General features: G+C 44.8%; 1 protein-coding gene across 9 annotated transcripts in view; it reads left to right on the top strand.

Moving 5' to 3' along the window:
* LOC138370587 (inositol monophosphatase 1) overlaps positions 1-20,076 on the top strand; it is a 275,313-nt gene that overhangs the window by 50,769 nt on the left and 204,468 nt on the right. The window lies entirely within an intron of this gene.

Below are 20,076 nucleotides of genomic sequence, written 5' to 3'. Positions count from 1 at the left end.
TTGCACTAACATCACACATAATAAAAGTGTTTGAAAGAGTGATTAGGAATCAAATTTCTAGTTTTATGGAAAACAATGAGTTGCACAACCCAGGACAACATGGATTTAGAGCGGGAAGATCCTGTCTGTCACAGTTACTCAACCACTATGACAAAATCACAGAAGCTCTAGAAGAAAAGCAAAATGCAGATGTTGTATACACAGACTTTGCAAAGGTGTTCGACAAATGTGACCATGAGGTGATAGCACACAAAATGAGGTCAATGGGAATAACTGGAAAAGTAGGATGCTGGATACTCAATTTCCTGTCAAACAGAACACAGAGTAACAGTCAATCAAATAAAATTGAGTCCAAGCGCAGTTAAAAGCTCTGTACCTCAAGGTACAGTCCTTGCACTGCTACTGTTCCTTATTCTCATATCAGATATAGACAAAAATACACGTCACAGCTTCGTGTCATCTTTTGCAGATGACACAAAATCAGCATGAAAATTACCTCTGCTGAAGACATTGAAAAATTATAAGCAGATGTCAACAAAGTTTTTGATTGGGCAGCAGAAAATAACATGATGTTTAACAGTGATAAATTTCAGGTACTCTGGTACGGCAAAAATGAGGATCTGAAACATAATATAGGGTACAAAACACAATCAAATCTTCCCATAGTAGAAAAACAGCATGTCAAGGATTTGGGAATAATGATATCCGACGATCTAACGTTTAGGGAGCATAACTAAGCAAATATTGCGTCAGCCAGAAAAATGATAGGTTGAATTACGAGAACTTTCAAATCCAGGGATCCCATCACAATGATTGTACTCTTCAAGTCACTTGTGTTGTCCCGCCTTGAGTACTGCTCAGTACTCGCTTCTCCATTCAGAGCAGGAGAGATTGCTGAAATAGAGGGAATACAGAGAACATATACGGCACGCATAGACGAGATAAAACACCTAAATTATTGGGATCGTCTCAAAGCTCTCCAAATGTACTCTCTAGAAAGGAGACGAGAGAGATACCAAATAATATACACATGGAAAATACTGGAGGGCCAGGTCCCAAATCTACACAGTAAAATAACAACGTACTGGAGTGAACGATATGGAAGAAAATGCAAGATTGAACCAGTGAAGAGCAGAGGTGCTATAGGCACAATCAGAGGACACTGTATAAACATCAGAGGTCCGCGGTTGTTCAACGTCCTCCCAGTGACTATAAGAAATATTGTCGGACCAACCATGGACATCTTCAAGAGAAAACTGGACTGTTTTCTAAGAGAAGTTCCGGATCAGCCGGGCTGTGGTGGGTATGTGGGCCTGCGGGCCGCTCCAAGCAACAGCCTGGTGGACCAAACTCTCACAAGTTGAGCCTGGCCTCGGGCCGGGCTTGGGGGGTAGAAGAACTCCCAGAACCCCATCAAGCTGGTATCAAGCAGTTATCAAGGAAATATAAAATAATTATAAAATTGAATATTGAAAACTTCAGATTTTGAAATCAGCTGCAAAAATATAAAGTATCACCAACTATTCATTTGGTGTTATTATTTTCTCAGAATAGCATTTGATCTTCATTTTCATATATTTAGAATATAGGTTTTCAGTATAGGTTACTGTAAAAAAAAAGTGTCAATATTGCAGTTAAAATATGCACAAATTTAGACAACAAAAGTTTATAACTCAAACGTTTAGAGTTTATGAAAAATCAATTGTATTGGGGGTCGTAGAACAGACAGCTGTGCACACTATATGTAAAAATGGTGAGAATTGGTCAGAAACTAGATTTTTGGATACTGAAGTAAATTGAAATTCTAGTTATAGATATAATTGAAGTTGAAGTTATCAACAATGAATAAGGCAGTTCTAATTCATGAATTTACTTGTATGTTGTAATAAACATTGTTCGGCATTCGTACTCAAATATGTGAAAGTTGTAGGTCACTCTGTGTTGAAATGAAGTCAAGAAAAAATAACCCCCACTCCGGGAGGGTTAAAAATAATCTCCAGTTTGGGTCCAGATTCATGGAATTCAATATTTATAAAGAAATGCAAGTGCCAGTAGCACAGGCACTCAGTATAGTATGGAGAAAGAGCTTGGACATGGGGGAGATACCAGATGTACTTAAAGTAGTAGACATATCCCCTCTACACATGGGAGGGAGCAAAGCATTGGCAAAGAAATATAGACCAGTTGCACTAATGTCGCACATAATAAAAGTATTAGAGTGATTAAGAGTCAGGTCACCAGTTTCATGGAGACTAATGACCTTCACAGCCCAGGCCAACGTGGATTTTGAGCAGGAAGATCGTGCCTCTCACAGCTACTTGACCAATACGACAAAAGTCACTGTGGCATTAGAAGAAAAACAGAATGCTGATGTGGTATACACGGACTTCTCAAAGGCATTCGATAAATGTGACCATGGAGTGACAGCACACAAAATGAGGTCAATGGGAATAACCAGTAAAGTAGGACGCTGAATACTCAGTTTTCTGTCGAATAGGACACAACGAGTAACAGTCAATCATATAAAATCGAGTCCAAGCGCAGTTAAAAGCTCCGCACCTCAGGGTACAGTCCTTGCTCCACTGCTTTTCCTTATTCTCATATCAGATATAGATAAAAATACAAGTCACAGCTTCGTATCATCCTTTGCAGATAACACAAAAATCAGCATGAAAATTACCTTGGCTGAAGACATTGAAAAACTTCAAGCAGATATTAATAAAGTTTTTGACTGGGCAACAGAAAATAACATGATGTTTAACAGTGATTAATTCCAGGTACAGTACTCAGGTACGGTAAAAATGAGGACCTTAAACATAATACAGGGTACAAAATACAATCAAATTTGCCCATAGTAGGAAAGCAGCGTGTTAAGGATTTGGGAATAATGATGTCTGACGACCTAACGTTTAGGGAGCATAGCCTAGCAAATATTGCGTCAGCCAGAAATATGATTAGATGGATTATGAGAACTTTTAAATCCAGGGACCCCATCACAATGTTTGTACTCTTCAAATCACTTGTGCTGTCCCATCTTGAGTACTGCTCAGTACTCGCTTTCCCATTTAGAGCAGGAGAGATTGCTGAAATAGAGGGAATACAGAGAATATATACGGTATACATAGACGCAATAAAGCACCTAAATTATTGGGATCGTCTCAAAGCTCTCCAAATGTACTCACTAGAAAGAAGACGAGAGAGATATAAAATAATATACACATGGAAGATACTGGAGGGCCAGATCCCAAATCTACACAGTAAAATAACAACATACTGTACTGGAGTGAACGACATGAAAGAAAATGCAGAATAGAACCAGTGAAGAGCCGGGGTGCCATAGGCACAATCAGAGAACACTGTATAAACATCAGAGGTTCGCAGTTGTTCAACATCCTCCCCACGAGCATAAGAAATATTGCTGGAACAACGGTGACATCTTCAAGAGAAAGCTAGATAATTTTCTCCAAGGAGTGCTGGACCAATCGTGCTGTGGTGGATATGTGGGCCTGTGAGCCACTGCAAGCAACAGCCTAGTGGACCAAACTCTCACAAGTCAGGGGAGTAGAACTTTCAGAGCTCCATCAACCAGGTATCCCCAAAAAAACAAAATATAGGGATAATTATAATAATGATTTAGGGGATATATATAGAGTATACTTTATATAAGTAAAAAAAAGTTTTAATCTGGTCCCTTATCTTCAAAACAACCTAAATAAACAAGGAAAATAGATTTTGAAATCTGTGAAAAAAATCAGCCAAACAAAAATTCAAAGTCCCAAGTTCTGAGAGTTGTGACTGATTTATTTGTTGACCAATTTAATTCTGTCTTGACATAGTTAGGTAGGGGGTATGCATTCTCCAGGGTGTATAGGCTACAACAAATTCAAATAATAAACAAAGGAGGAAAAAACTAAAAACTTAAAAAAAAAAACTCTAAAAAAAAAATTTGTTGGACATTGTTGAAACTGATAATTACATTGGGCAATGTATTTATATGATATATAACAAAATAGAGCATAATAACATAATTACTCATTATTATTTGTGTTATTATATATTACTCACCATTGCTATAAAGGCACCAGCTGTATATCCACTTTGTGGACACTTCTTACTACTATCTTTATTTATTGCATTATCCATCAGTTCCAGTTCATAGGAGCTGTTCTTATCAACAAAATGTTCTTCTATGGGGGGGGGGGGGCCCCTTCGGCTCCCCGGAGCTTACTAGGCTGATATGCTAATGTCAGACTTTGGCATCAGTCATGTGTATGGAGTTCTGTGGGCCTACCGGGGACCATGAGCCAGAACCTGGCCCCCTCAGAGAGGCATGGGGAGCAATAGCCTATAGACACCTCCGTGTGGTTGGAAGCATTTTGTGTCTGCCATCGACGGGCCAGGCACCCAGAAAGGTAAGCATCCCAAAACAAACCCCTATTCTGGTGAAATTATTGCTACCAGAAGTCGAACAGGTGAATAGAACTCCCCCTAAAAGAAACGAGCAAAAGAGCATGACACCACACGCTGCTGTGCCACTGTCTGAGCAGCTCCCCCCCCCCCCCCCGCTCCACAGGAGAGGGAAGGGGTGGCCCCAGACCCCCCCATGCCAGCTATCCACCTGTCAGTTCTCAGGCTGATGCTAGAGGCAGAGGTCGTGTGCTTGGCTCCAGCGTTTTGGTACTATGCTTTGAGTGTGGTGGCTGTTTTCTAGGGGTGCAAGAGCCAGGATTTATTCTACAGTACTTGGGCTACATGTGCCTAGGGTTATTGTCCCTAGATGCCCTGTAAGTACTACCATTGGAGCTTTTGGTTACCTTCCACAAGTTCCTCAGGGTCTGCCTTTGCTAGGCCGTATTACTACTCGGTTTTCAGCTGCCTTTTGGATGCTTAGGGGTTTTGTCTTCCTGGTTTACCTTAGGGTAAGAGGCAGTTTGCACTGGTAAGGCGCAGGGTACTGCGCAGCTTGTTTTCACCACTTACAGTGCCAGCTCTGTTCCTTGGGGTACGTTGTCCTGTTGCTGGGTTTTGTTTTTGCCTTGTACGGGGGGTCTGCCTTGCTTCCCCCCTTTTTTGTGCCTGACCTGTGCACGGTTCTCTTCTGGTGGTGCCTCCTGCTAGGTCCCTGTGAGTGTACATGTCCCTGGGGTTCAGCTTTAGACAGTTATTTGGTAGTTTTGGGCGCCGGTTAGCAGTACCCTGCCTGGGATTACCTGGGCATGAGTTTCTATTAAGCGCTCAGGACCCTGGGAATCCCCTAGGGGGGCACGTGGTTCCTATGGATGTGTGTCCCTGGAGTCCCCCCCTCGCTTCGTGTGAGTTCGCGGGTTGCTCGGTCCCCTTGACTCAGGGTGACCCTCATGGTTTTTGCCTCCGTCACGCTGCCTGTTGGGTCGGTGACACTTTCGACTTGGAGTCATGTGAATTCTGTTGCTTGCTCGTGACTCAGTTTACCCAGTCTCAAGATGATGATCTACAGGTACCGGCGGCGCAGGCGTTGCATGCTCGGTTTAGGTTGTTGCAACACACTAGATTGGTTGCTCACCCGGATGCCCTGAGGCTGCCCCATTTTGCTTATAGAGATCTGGACTTGGGGGTGGGGATCGCTTCGAACTTGGTTCAGTCCACACCCCTTTGTCCTTTTCCCCTGCTGTAGTGCGTCCTGTTCCCCCTCCCCTGCTTCCGGCCCCGAAGCATCTGAGTGTTTCGGAGTCGGGGCAGGGTTTAGATTGTCTTGAGTTTCGGGTGTCTCGGGGGATGCTCCTTCCGGTGTGGCAAAGGAGGCATTCGAATCCACTCTCCCTGCCGAAGCCTCTGGATCTGACCAGTGGGGCCCCTTCTGTTCGGCTCTTTCGACTGCGCCAACTTTTTTTTTAGGGGCCGGTGCTCTGGGGGATAACTCAGCCCCGGGTCCCGAAGAGGGGATCTTGGAGCTGGGGAGGGGCTGACTTGGGGGCCTTGGGCCGTGCTGGACCCCGCCTGGGTTTTTCTACCCTCGGAGCGTGGCTTATTGTTATAAGGAGTGGGGTTCTCTTTTTTTCCCCCCTCTGCGTACGAGTTGGATTTAGCGTCTGCCCCTTCCCGGGTTCAATTCCGTGTTCCCTCGGGTGCGTTGATTCCATCTTTCCGGAAGTTTTTGGGTTTCCGCATCCAACCGTCTGCGGTGTGGGCAGCCTTGGCATCTTACCTCCTGCATGACCCGGATTACGCCTCAGTGATGGATCCATCGTCTTTCAGGTTTGGGAATTCATTCTCTTTCTGGGTCCGTTACAAGGTTCTGGAGTCGTCCTGGCTGGCGGACTGTCCTATTTTTGCTTTGGAGGATTGGCATTGTTTCTGTTGTTCCCGCGCGCTTGAGTGGTGTGAGGTGTCGACGGTGGTTCAGGTTTTCCTGGGGGCGACCTTGAGCATCTCAATGAGTGCTTGTTTGTTCCTGCCCTTCCCTGGGATGTTGGCGTTCTGCAGCTCCATGTGCAGGTTCCCTCCCTTTCGACTGCGCAGGTGGCAGAGGACTTGCATGCCCGTGGCCCCTTGATTTCGGCCTTGAGGTTCTTTTCCCTCCTGGAGCTGTCTTCGGACTGGCTTAGGGAGAATGTGGGGCGCTTAGAGCCGTTCTGAGGTCCGGTGCCTTGGGTTCTGTGACGTGCTCGTCGTCTGCCTTGTTGAAGCTGTTTGTGCTGATCTTGTTGAATGCGGTTTCCCTGTTCTACGCTTCCTGGCTCACGTGTTGGCAGGCGGTGCTTGCCTCCTCCTTGGAATCGGCTTGGGCCCTGGCTCTTAGGATGTCTTTGCCTTTTTGTCCTTTGTTTTTTGCTCCTTCGGCCGTGGAGCAGTATATTCAGGCTGCTTCGGCCAGTTGCTGTCCTATGTCAGACTTGTTGGTTCTCTGGGGGTCTGTGGGGAGGGGGTATCCCAGAGAGGTCGTGCCAGGGCTCGGGGTTCCACTCATCGTAGTAGGCCACTGGGGCCAGTTTCGGGCCTTATCAACAGGCCCTTATCGGGTTCGGCTCTGCCTTCGGACCTGCCTTCGTCTGGTAGACACGGTGCTCGCTCTGTGCAAGGTTCTGGGTCTCGTAAGGGGTGCCGGCCCTTTAGCGGTTTGCCCCATTGACGGGGCGATGAGGGGGAGGCTTGTGCTGTTCGCTCACTCCTGGTCCCATGATTCGTGGGCATTTTGGGTCATTTCCTTTGGCCTGCGGTGGCGTTGGGTGGCCCCTCCTCCATCGGGGGGTTCGGGGCTGGCGGGGCAGGCGACTTCTGCGCTCCGTCGAGTCGTCTTGGAGTGGGTTCGTTCGGGCGTCATCGAAACGACATTGTCCCTCAAATGGGTTTCTCATCTGTTTTCAGTGCCGAAACGGGACTGTGCCGACCTGAGGTTCATTCTGGACTTGTCCTGTCTGAACCGCTGGGTTTATTGCCCCTCCTTTCAGATGACTATGCTGTTTCAAGTTCGGCTCCTGTTGGAGGCAGGTTCTTGGATAGTGTCCCTGGACCTCCGGGACGCTTATTGGCACGTCCCAATTCATCCGAGGTTCAGGGACTGGCTCGGTTTTGTTGTGGGGTGTCAAGGTTACTGCTTTCGTTGTCTCCCGTTAGGGTTGACTCTGGCACCTCGCGTGTTCACACGCCTTGCGCGGGTCGTCATGGCTCGTCTGCGTCTGTTAGGTGTTCAGGTGTTGGCCTACCTCGACGACTGGCTTGTATGGGCTCCCAGCCGGTCCAGTTGTCTGCTAGCCAGGGATTTGGTGCTTTCCCAACTCGCCGGGTTCGGGTTCTTGGTGAACTGGAGGAAGTCCCATCTGGTTCCCTCCAAGGTTTGGTCGTGGTTGGGTCTTGTGTAGGACTCTCGGACCGCTTCCTTGTCTCTTTCTCCGGAATCACTCCTCCTACTGCGGTCCCACTTGCTGGGACCACAGCCGGGGGGCTGCTGGGTCACTCGGTTGTTTCTTGGGGCTCCTGGGTCACTCGGCGGTTGCTCGAGGGTTTGTTTGAGAGCATGAACTTCGCGTTATGATGGTCTACCCGCCGGGTCGGGATTGGCTTCATCGGCTGTTCTGGTTCCTTCGGTGACGTCCCTTCCGCCTTTCTCGCGATTGCTGGGTTCGACCCCCAGAGGCTTTGCATCGGCTGCTGCGTCGCCGGCTTCCTCTTCAGGTTTTTCGGGGGTCAGTGCCTTGGCACTGGCCTGAACCTTCGCTCGATGTGTTCCGAGAAGCTTCATCTCTTGGCTGGGGCTTTGTGACCAGTGCTGTATATCCCAGGCCAGCCAGGGGTGGTGGGGTCCATCCTTCCGTCGAGCTCACAGCACGGTGCAGGAGTTTGAGGCAGTGTGGTTTGCGTTTCGGAGGGTTTGGGTCGCCCGCAGAATGACGATCCGGCTCCATTCGGACTGCTCCCCAGTGGTTCATTGCCTGAACCGAGGGGGTTCGATGCTGTCCTTGGCTCTTTGGCATTGGTCGCTTTGGGCGATTCGTCTGCTGAGTTCTCGGGGTTTGGCTCTCCTGGCTGTTCATGTGAGGGAAGTGTGCAACGTCTTGGCCGACGGCCTGTCTCGTTTCGTTCCCCTCTCCACGGAATGGACTGTTGACGCTGACTCCTTCAGTTGGCTCTGCCAGACATTCGGGCGCCCCGAGGTGGACCTCTTTGCATCAGCGTGGTCGCGGCGCCTACCCCTGTATGTGGCGCCCTTCCCCAATTGCAAGGCCGTCGGGGTCGATGCCTTTCGGCAGGACTGGTCAAGGTGGGGGTTCCTGTACCTCTTTTCCCCCGGTTCAGCTATTGCTCCAGGTTCTGACTTGCTTTGTGCTTTGAGACCTACCAGGGAAGAGTAGTCCTCTTGGCCCTCGTGGTGGCCGGCCCAGTCGTGGTATCAGGCGCTGCTTGCCCAGTGTCTAAACCCGGAGGTTTTCCCGTGGCTCCGCCTCTTCCAACAGATTGGCCCAGTGCGTCACATGGCTGGTTCGATCTTCTCCTCAAGTCTTTGCGTATGATCTTTTTGACTCGGATTTATCATCATCTCTATGGTGGTCAGGTGGCTTCTTTGTTGGTGTCCCACCTGTGAGCTTCGCCTCGGCGACAGTATGGAGTCTCCTGGCGGTCCTTCCGGTTCTTTTTATGTCTTCGTAGTTGTGCTTCGCTTTCTGTTCGGGTGTTGCCCTTTCTTTCTTGGTTGTTCCATGACTGTCACCTTATGCCTAACACTGTCGCCTCGTATCATGTGGCGCTGGCAGAGCCGCTTCAGCTTGCTTTCGGTATTGGTGTTACTTCTGCAACGTTTCGCAAGCTGTCTCGTGCGTTGTTTCACCTCCGGCCTGCTCATGCACCACCTGAGCCGTCCTGATCTTTGGACAGAGTGCTCTTTTTTTTCTTCTCCTTGGTTTGTTGTGGCCCCTTCGGTTCAGGATTGTTTCTCCAAGGCTCTTTTTCTGTTGGCATTGGCCTCTGGGTGTCGGGTTGGGGAGCTTCATGCTCTCCTCCGTCCGGCGCAGAGGTTTCTGCTTCTTCGGTCTTTGTGATGGTTTTGTTCGTTTGCAGCTGTCTCCTTCTTTTCTGGCGAAGAATGAGATTGCTATTTTCCGGAGGGGTTCCTGGATTGTTGATGCTTGGTTGGTCAGACCGGGGGGGGGGGGGGGGGGGTGCATCATGTTTTGTGTACAGTTTCAGCTCTTCGCCGTTATTTGCGCGCCACGGCTTCTGTGTCTAGGGACGCGCTTTGGGTTGATCCGGTCTCCCTTCTTCCCTGTTTGCGGGTGCGGGTCTCCCAGGTCGTCTGCAGAGTTAAGGCTAGCCAGCCTGTGGTCTATCCCCGTGCCCATGACGTTTGTAAGTTCGCTGCTCTTGCTGCCGTCTTTGGCAACATGTCCTGGGCTGAAACATTCGGGCACAGGGCTTTTAGCGGTCGAACAGGGTCCTGGCTGCTCATTACCTAGTGAATGTCCCAGGGCCTCGTCGGGCCTGTGTCACTTTGGGTCAGCGGCTGCAGCCAGTTGTCTCGACTTCGAGTTGAGTTACCCCCGTGTTATTGGATGCAGTCCTTGTCTGCCATCTACCAGGTCAGGTGCCCAGAAAGGTAGGAATTCCAAAGCAAACTTTTATTATATAAATATATCACAATACACACTATTGAATAATATTATTGTAAAAAAAAAGGAAAAAATCAGAGACATTGAAATAATTAGGTAATAATATCTTTATGACAACGGCCACCTGACAGCTCGGGCGGAGCAGACCTCGTCTGGCGGTTGCTCTGTAAACGCCTCTTTTCTGCAAAGACTTCCCCGCCCAATTGTGGCCAAAATATGCCACCTACGATTTTTTGTTATTTTCTCGTGATCAGAGAACACAAATGAACACTTTTATAAGACGAAAGAATTTTTTTACTTTTTTTTTTGTTGCGCCTGTGAGTGATGAAGGCCAAAAGGCCCTTAGTGGTCTAAGGGTTAAGGGTTAAAGATGTTGGTGAAATTCAGACCTTATTGTTTGAAGAACATGTCATGATATTGATGAAGCTAGGCACAGTAAGAACTTAACACAAGGGTCGGATGGAAGTGATACAATACCGATGAGGACGATACAGCGAGCATATCCAGGTTTAGCCAAGCTCCACTCATGCTCACTCGTGTTATCTGCAATTTTTTTTTATAGATAATACATGGATGAATCGTTTTTTGGGTTCAGTGATGATGCATCTGATATAAATAGCATAGACAATCAATGTTAGCAGGGTGGCAGACTTGACCACTTGTTCAGGTTAGAACAAGTGGGTGGCAGAAGGTAGACTAACCATTGCACTGCGCAACGTGCCGTGAGGCTCTGGACGGGTGGTGCACAACGTGCCTCAGGGATCTCATAGGTATAGCGTAGCATTCAAAGCTCCCGTGGCTACACAGGGTTCACATCAGCTTCCTCAGGGCTCTCCTAAACAGATGCCATTTTGAAAAAAAATCGTGGACAACATTCCTGGGTGTGAAAGCCTCAGTACTGAGTGAGGAACCAAGCAGCATGAACTAACAGCATTACTGTTCAGCTTTTAACCACAGCATTGCCTCGTAATGTCAAAATATATATGTAAATGGTATTATTTAGCCATGATAGTATTACAGAAGAGCCTGACTGTGATAAAGACTGTGTACAGTATTCAGATATCAGTGAATCAATGCTGTTCAAGATGTTCACAGCGCTAGCTACAGCACACTGCCATTATTTCGTCCTTCTAGGAATCTTCAAATGACTTCTCATGTTGCTTTACAAAATAAACCTGTGGTAAATTATTCGTTTACAGGATTTAGTGACCAGGATTCTGATAATAACAGGATTGTGGTGATAATTAGTGCTGTGCATAGTATTGTGGGAGGAGGAATTTTGGTAAGAGGAGAGGGACATAACATCACCTGACTGTGGGTGGCAGCCACTTTTGTTTGGACTCACCACACCAGTGTAGTCGTTCGCTATGGTGAACGCAAATGTAGATACTTATATATAATGTGTGTATACAGTGTAATAACAGCAACAAGAGTATGTTGAGAGGAGGCATTTTGGTGAGGGAGGTGATGTCGTCTGCTGGCTGCTGTGTGACTTGTCATGCAGTGTATGGTGACAACTTTGCAGCTTCGACACCATACTAGCTTAGTTGTATAGTTATGGTGAATAAAACATGTAGATACTTGTATATAACATGTATATATAGTGTAATAACAGCACAAACAATATGGTGGGAGGAAGAATTTTGGTGAGGAGGGAAGGAGGTAGCATCAGCTGACGGTGTGTGGCAGCCACTCTTGTTTGGGCTCACCATACTCATTTAGTGGTTCGTTATAGTGAAAACATGTAGATGAGTATATACAATGTGTGTATGTAGTGTAATAACAGCAAAAACATTGTTTGATTGTTCCTAGAATATAATATATGCCACATATGAGCCCCATAATTTTGAGCATAGCGAGGTTCCACACATTGAACTATAAATTTCACAAATTACATACTTTTGAATAATATTACAGCAAAAAAAACAGAGAAGAAACTAATGAGAAACATCAAAATAATTGTAAAACATTATATTCGCAGCAACTGCCGCCCCACGGGGTGGCGTGGCCTAGTGACTTTGAGCACTCCATTGTTCAGCGCCCATAATTTGCTCAACTTCCCAGGTCCATCACGGCTAAAGTATGTCACATACAATTTTTTTTTTGTAGTTGTGATCAGAGACTGCATTTTAACAATATAAGAAGAGAAAATAATTTTTTAGAAAGAATTTATTTTGGTGGCACCACGGGCGTGTCATATTTTAATGCAGAGCAGTGCAGTGGTTAAGAAGGTGGGTGGCAGATGGTAGACTAAGAAGGTGGGTGGTAAGGCAGTCAGGAGACAGTGGGTGGGCAGATGAGTAGCAAGACGGGTGGTCAGAGTGGGTGGGTGGGTAGCAGGATGAATGGTCAGCATGGGTAGGTGGGTAGCAGTGGGCGATGACGTGAGTTGACGAGCTTCCGGCTACGACTAACGTAGGAGCTGGTCACCCTCGGTCCCTCCCCAAGACCCCCAATCCTGCACACCAGTCCCTCTCCCCTACCTCCTGTGGTGTTTGTGTGTTGCTGAGGAAGTCTTGGTTGTAGGGTTGATATAAAGCCATTGCTTGGTTACTGACTTTAATATAAACGATTACATGACTAGTTGCTACCAAGCTTGGCAGGCGTCCTGTACGCTCTTTGTTTACCTTCTGCTCGCGTCTGACTCGCAGCACATAGAAAACAGATGGTACCATTTTCTGTGAACATGACATCCCTCCTTTTCTTTAAAGAGAATGAATACAGGATGTCTACCATGCTTGTAGCACAAAGCAAAGTTATTGACACAAAGTAAGTTATTAACATATCAAGAGATATTGCATACATTTAACATTAATTAAGCAAACAAAGAATTTAAACAACTTAATCTTTTACCACAAAGGATTTCAATGTTAAAAATACATATGCAATGTTAAACAAACATGAAAGAAACTGTAATACAAAGTTACAAAATATTGAATGAGAGATCTGCATTATTCAAACAATATTAAATTTAGTTTAGCATAATAAGTAAATACTTTGCATTACATAGGAACACAATTAATCATCAAATCGTGTAGGGCGTTTAACATGACGTTTAGGACGAGAGTCCCCAAATACAATAACATCCCTTGATGAATTGTTTGTCGGGTTATAACTTTTTTTTCTTTATCGTTTGTACGACTTTGCACTTCATCATTTTCTACACTAGTTGGAATGACTTTGAAATAGGCCATATTATGTGTTATACTATGATCACTATTACTTGCTGTTACCATAGTTCCTTTTACACTAATCACTTTATATGGTTTTGTATCATATGGCATATCTAGCTTTCCCTCTTTTTTCTTTTTAACGAGAACAGTATCTCCAACCTTTATGAATTGTTCCTTTGCACGTTGATCATGAGCAGTTTTCATTTTGCCCTTGGCTAGTGCATCCTTCTGAGCGAGACGTTTATCCGTTATCACGGCTGGCATGACAGGTAGTGCGATTCTCATAGAACGTCCAAATAAGAGTTCACCAGGCGACTTGCCCAGTGTTCCATGCAGTGTTGCACGGTAGTTTCTGAGAAAAACATACATAGCTTGTTTCCAGGATCATCCTTCTGCATGAGCACAGCGTACCGCTTTCATGAGCGGTTGCATGAATCTCTCGACTTCTCCATTTGCTTCAGGATGTAGTGGCATCACACGGCGATGTTTGAATTCAATATGCTCAGCAAAGTTGACGAAGTCTTGTCCATTGAATGGCGGTCCATTGTCCGTCTTGACAACTTCAGGAATGCCAAAGTTTGAAAAGATCTTGTCGAGTTTCGGGATGACGGCCTTGCAGATGTGGAAGTGATGATTTCTACTTCTAGATAATGTGAGTGATCATCAATGACTACCATCAAGTACTCTTCAGTTGGTAGCGGTCCGCAGAAGTCCATCGATACTTCCGTCCATGGTGCAGCAGGTAGTGGTGAAGGTTGTAAAAGTGTTGGTCTTGAAGTATCCACTGCAGCTTGGCAAGGGACACAGGCATCATGCATATCCTTTGCTTGACGATCAATGCCAGGAAACCATACCTTTTCTCGTAGCAGCTGTTTGGTCCTAACAAGACCTTGGTGTCCTTGATGTGCAAGCTTCAGAGCACGTTGTTGGAGAACAGCTGGAATGACGATACGAGTACCTCGCAGCACGGTGTCGCGTTGTTGTGTAACACTTAATTCTGTCTGGATGCGTTCAAGTCCTTTGAATGCATCTCGGTCAACTCCTGAGGGTAGGATGCGTGGAAACTTTTTCTTAGTCAATGCATCCACTGTTGCTTGCAGAATTGGGTCCTCTAGGGTTGTAGTACGGATTTCATCAAGAGTGAGAGCCTTAGGGACTGCATCACAGGTTACAGAGTGTACATATTCCTCGGCAACTTGTTGATGCTTGGTGATGGTGAAACTGTTGGCAGGATGTCGACTGATGTAATCAGCAGGATTGCCTGCACCCGGCTTGTATTTCACCGTAAAGTTGTATGGTTGCAGACGAAGAGTCCATCTCTCAATGCGAGCTGGTGGTTTGGACTTTGGATTATTGAAGATGGTCTCCAACGGTTTGTGGTTAGTGACTATCGTGGTGAAGGGTGCACCAAGCAGATATACATTGAAGTGTTCACAGCCCCATACAAGAGCAAGAGCTTCCTTCTCTGTCTGACTGTATCGTTGCTTAACATCTGTGAGAGAACGGCTGGCGTAGACAATTACTACTTTGGAATCTGGTTGACCAGGTTTGTGTTGGGCTAACACAGCACCTAAACCAATAGGACTAGCATCCACCGTTAACTCAGTGTCCATTGATGGATCAAAGTATGCAGCAGTCGCATTCTCTACTAGTGCATCTTTCACAGCATCAAATGCATTTTGCTCGATATCACTCCAGTACCATGATGCATTTTTCTTCAGGAGCTCACGTAGAGGCTTCGTAATGGTAGCAAAATCTGGAATGAAGCGAGAACAGTAGTTTGCCATTCCCAGAAAACTATGTACTTCAGTGGATGTTGAAGGAGGTGCAGCATTCTTGATATCTGCAACTTTCTTAGGATCTGGAGACAGACCTTTGTCACTAAGTACATGTCCAAAGAATTCAATTTTAAGTTGATTGAACTCATACTTTGCTCGGCTTAGAGTCAAATTCTTTTCTCATAAGCGTTGCAATGTTGCACGAAGAGCTTTGTCATGTTCAGCTTGGGTACGGCCATAAACAATGATGTCATCAGACATGTTATCTGCATTATTTTATTTATTTTATTTTATTTTATTTTATTTATATATATACAAGAAGGTACATTGGGTTTGTGAGAATACATTGGATAGTACAGTAATTACATTCTTGTAAAGCCACTAGTACGCGCAGCGTTTCGGGCAGGTCCTTAATCTAGCAGATAATTTTAAGTAGGTAATTTCAATCAGAATTGATAAATGAAAGATACATTACAAGAGAAAAATGAGATGAGAGAGATAAGTAAGTATATTAAAGCACATTGTTATATTAAAGCTCTGATTGATTACATTGACAGCTTGATTAGTAATTTAAACAAGATTAATAGACACCATACAGCAGATTGACAGCACATATAAGACAGCAATGATCACAATGGTAAAGATGTTCAGATTGGGTACATAAAGATTGGGAGACTGGGTAGCAAAAGATACAGATAAACAAGATTTATAAACACCATACAATAGAATGGGAGCACATATAAGAAAACAGCAATGATCTCAATGGTAAAGATGTTCAAATGGGAACAAAAAGGTTGGGAGATTTTGTAGCAATAGATACAGTGCAATTTTAAGGCAAAAAGAGAAAAACTATGAAGATGAAATTAGGTACTTTTTAGTATTGATTTTGAATGATGGAAAAGTTGGACAGCTTTTCAATTCAGTAGGGAGTGAGTTCCATAAACTGGGTCCCTTTATTTGCATAGAGTGTTTACACAAATTAAGTTTAACTCTGGGGATATCGAAGAGATATTTATTTCTGGTGTGGTGATAATGGGTCCTATTACATCTGTCCAGGAAGAGTTTCAGACAAGGATTTGCATTTAAGAACAGGGTTTTGTAAATGTAGTTGACACAAGAGAATTTGTGGAGTGAGATTATGTTTAGCATGTTTAGGGAGTTAAACAAGGGGGCTGTGTGTTGTCTGAAAGCAGAATTTGATATTATTCTGATAGCAGATTTTTGCTGGGTGATGATGGACTTGAGGTGGTTTGCAGTGGTTGAACCCCATGCACAGATACCATAGTTGAGATAGGGATAGATTAGTGCATAATATAGAGAGATGAGAGCAGAGTTAGGTACATAATATCTGATTTTGGAGAGTATACCAACTGTTTTAGATACTTTCTTAGTTATGTGTTGTATGTGGGTACTGAAGTTGAGTCTCTTGTCTAGGAATATGTCAAGAAACTTTCCATCATTTTTATTGCTAATGTTCACATTGTCAATCTGAAGCTGAATTGCATTTGTAGATTTGCTTCCAAATAGGATGTAGTAGGTCTTTTCTATGTTAAGTGTTAGTTTGTTGGTTGACATCCAAAAGTGGACTTTTTTTAGTTCATTATTAACAACATCATTTAGTATATGTGGGTTGGGGTTGGAGTAAATGAGGGTAGTATCATCAGCAAACAAAATAGGTTTCAGAATGTTGGAGACATTAGGCAGATCATTAATGTATATAAGAAATAGTAGGGGTCCCAAGATGCTGCCCTGAGGCACTCCAACGGTTATTGGTAGAATGGGAGAGATTATATTATTGATGGCTACACATTGGTGTCTATCACTAAGATAGGATTGGATATAGTCCAGTGCATGGCCTCGGATTCCATAATGATGGAGTTTACATAAGAGGTAATCGTGATTAACAGTATCAAAGGTCTTTCTCAGGTCAATGAAGAGTCCAATTGGAAACTCATTTTTGTCAAGGGCAGAGTAAATTATATCAAGGAGACTAATAATTGCATCGTTGGTACTCTTTTGAGAGCGGAAGCCAAACTGACAGGGGCTAAGAATGTTGAATTTTACGAGATAGGAGTAGAGCTGTTTGTAGATAATTTTTTCAAATATTTTTGATAGTATGGGTAGGTTCGATATTGGTCTGTAGTTGTTTTTGTCTGACGGATTACCTCCTTTATGAACTGACATTAGGTATATCTTGCAATACCTGGCTGATGATGTGCTGGAATACCTCGGCAGCACTGTTAATACCAAAACTCAGGCGCTTGTACCTATACAGACCTCGATATGTCGTAAACGTTGTGATGAAGCGACTCTCCTCATCAAGTTCAAGCTGATGATGGCTCTTGTTTAAATCTAACTTGCTAAATACAGTTGCACCATTCAAGCGGTAAATCATATCATCTACAGTGGGTGTAGGATGGCGTTCACGCATTATTGCCTTGTTGGGAACACGCATGTCCACACAAATGCGTATCTCATCTGGATTCTTCGGCTTTGGTGGAGTGACAATTGGGCTTACCCATGGTGTTGGGCCTGTTACTGGTTCAATGATATCTAGTTCCATCAGCCTATCCAGTTCGGCATCGACTTTCTTGCGAGTATGGAATGGTTGTCGGCGATGTGGTTGGGCAACTGGAATTACATCTGGGTTGATATGCAGATGTACTTTGCTATCAGTATAACAACCTATGGATTTAAATCTATCAGAAAATTCAGCAACAGTACCATCAACATTGTTTGCAGATTCCACTGCTACAGCATTAGAAAGCTGAAGTAGCCCCAATTTGGTTGAAGTCTTGTAACTGAGTAGAGACTCCTTTGCATTCCTAACAACATGGAATGTAGTAGTGAGCATTGCAGTCTTTGACTTAATCTCTGCAGTGAAAGTTCCAATCGCTGGCAAGGCTACCTTTGAAGCATAGGCAGTGGCTTTGCCATTATAGTTTTCAAGCTTTGGGAACTGTTTTTTAAATTTTTTATAGTGACATTCAGCAATGGTGTCGATGTTTGATCCAGTGTCAATGAGAACTTTGAGACAAATACCAGCAATGTATACTATAGTCTCTGGGTTGTTTGGAAGATCATTCCATTCTGTGATTGATTGTACTCCATAAGTATAATCACATTCACTGTCATCTGAGACTGGTTGTAATGAAATGTTGTCTTGTATATTATTAACATTTTGGATATGATGTGCAATATTGTGTTTACTACCTCGACCCCTATGAACTGATCCTCGTACAGTGCTTTTATTCACTAACTGTGGTTTCTTTAGTGCGGAACGACACATAGCACCAAAATGACCTAGTTTTCCACACTCATAGCACTTCTTACCTTGAGCAGGACAAACATTATCTTGGTGTGGGTAGTCTCTTCCACAATTGTAACATTTATTGTTGACACCCTCTGATGTGAGTTGTTGTGATTGCCACTCCTGGAGTCTTGTTCCATGACTCCAGGTGTGATGTGATTCTCGGCTCAATTTACTGTTAGGTTTGGCATGATATCTTCTTTGATTACGCTGTCCTCCCTGAACCTTACATACCTCATCACTGTTAGTAACAGTGACAGAACTGTTGTTGGCACTGCACTCCATGACACGAGTATCACGTGCAGAATCTTCCATTAAACGAGCCATATCCAGTATCTTGGTAAGAGAACTTTCATCATCAACAAGTTCTAGAGCTCTTCGACGGAGACGTGTAGATGTGCATGTTTCAATTATTTGCTGTTTGATTTCTTTGTCAACATCAGCAAACTCACAATGGGCTGCTAAACCCTGCAGACGTGTGTGGTATTGATCAACGGTTTCATTAGAGAGTTGTCTGGCTCTCCTGAAATGCATAATTTCCATTGCAGTATTTTGTCTTGGTTTGAAATGTTCTGTTAATTTGGCTTTGGCAGTGTCATAATCTCTGGCATCACCAGTGTCTTTCAGTGTATCATAGATGTCACAAACTCGATCACCTGCATAATGAAGTAGAAAAGCACGCTTTCTTTCAGCACTTTTGATGTCAGAAACTATCAACAAATTTTCAAACCTTTTAAGCCATTTGATCCACCTCTGTGACAGGTTTGTCTGGTCACAGTCAGGATCAAATGCAGGAAACTGAGGTATATTTGCCATTTTTACTGAATAAATGTACATTTATCACTTAAATGTTCCTCAGAATATTAAACACTTACTGCACTGTATATGTTAGTTATGAATTCACTGTAGTTACTTTAATTTTGCAAAGCACACAAGCATTTTAATGCAAAAGTTCACAGCAGTGCACAATACAGCAGCAACTGACTTCTTACCTAGCCCTTGTGTACATGTGTTCCTACTCACAGCAGCACAGCAGTTGGCACAGCAGTAGTTAGCAGTTGGCAGCAGTTGGTACAGCAGTTGTCAGCAGTTGGCACAGCAGTCAGTTCACAGCGTGAAGAATTGTAGCACATAGCGTGTTTCGTATACAAAACATCGGGTTTTGTATACAGCATCAAAGCATCGTTTCGTACACGGCATCGGCAGAATCCTTAGTACACAGCTTCAGTCAGCACATAGCATTGGTTAGCACATAGCTTGGGTTAGCACACAGCACTGGATAGCACACAGCATCGGTTAGCACACAGCATCGGTTAGCACACAGCATCGGTTAGCACACAGCATTGGTTAGCACACAGCATTGGTTAGCACACAGCATTGGTTAGCACACAGCATCGGTTAGCACACAGCATTGGTTAGCACACAGCATTGGTTAGCACACAGCATCGAGTATGGTCGACCGAGCGGACAGCACGCTGGACTTGTGATCCTGTGGTCCCGGGTTCGATCCCGAGCGCCGGCGAGAAAGAATGGGCAGAGTTTCTTTCACCGTATGCCCCTGTTACCGAGCAGTAAAATAGGTACCTGGGTGTTAGTCAGCTGTCACGGGCTGCTTCCTGGGGGTGGAGGCCTGGTCAAGGACCGGGCCGCGGGGACACTAAAGCCCCGAAATCATCTCAAGGTAACCTCAAGGTATGGTGCTCACAGACAGCTCCTCTTCCTCCCGGGCGAGACAG

Source organism: Procambarus clarkii, chromosome 32, assembly GCF_040958095.1.
Source record: "Procambarus clarkii isolate CNS0578487 chromosome 32, FALCON_Pclarkii_2.0, whole genome shotgun sequence".
NCBI classification, from domain to species: domain Eukaryota; kingdom Metazoa; phylum Arthropoda; class Malacostraca; order Decapoda; family Cambaridae; genus Procambarus; species Procambarus clarkii.
Note: the sequence above shows the minus strand (reverse complement) of the source record. Positions and strands in the feature narration are given on the sequence as shown.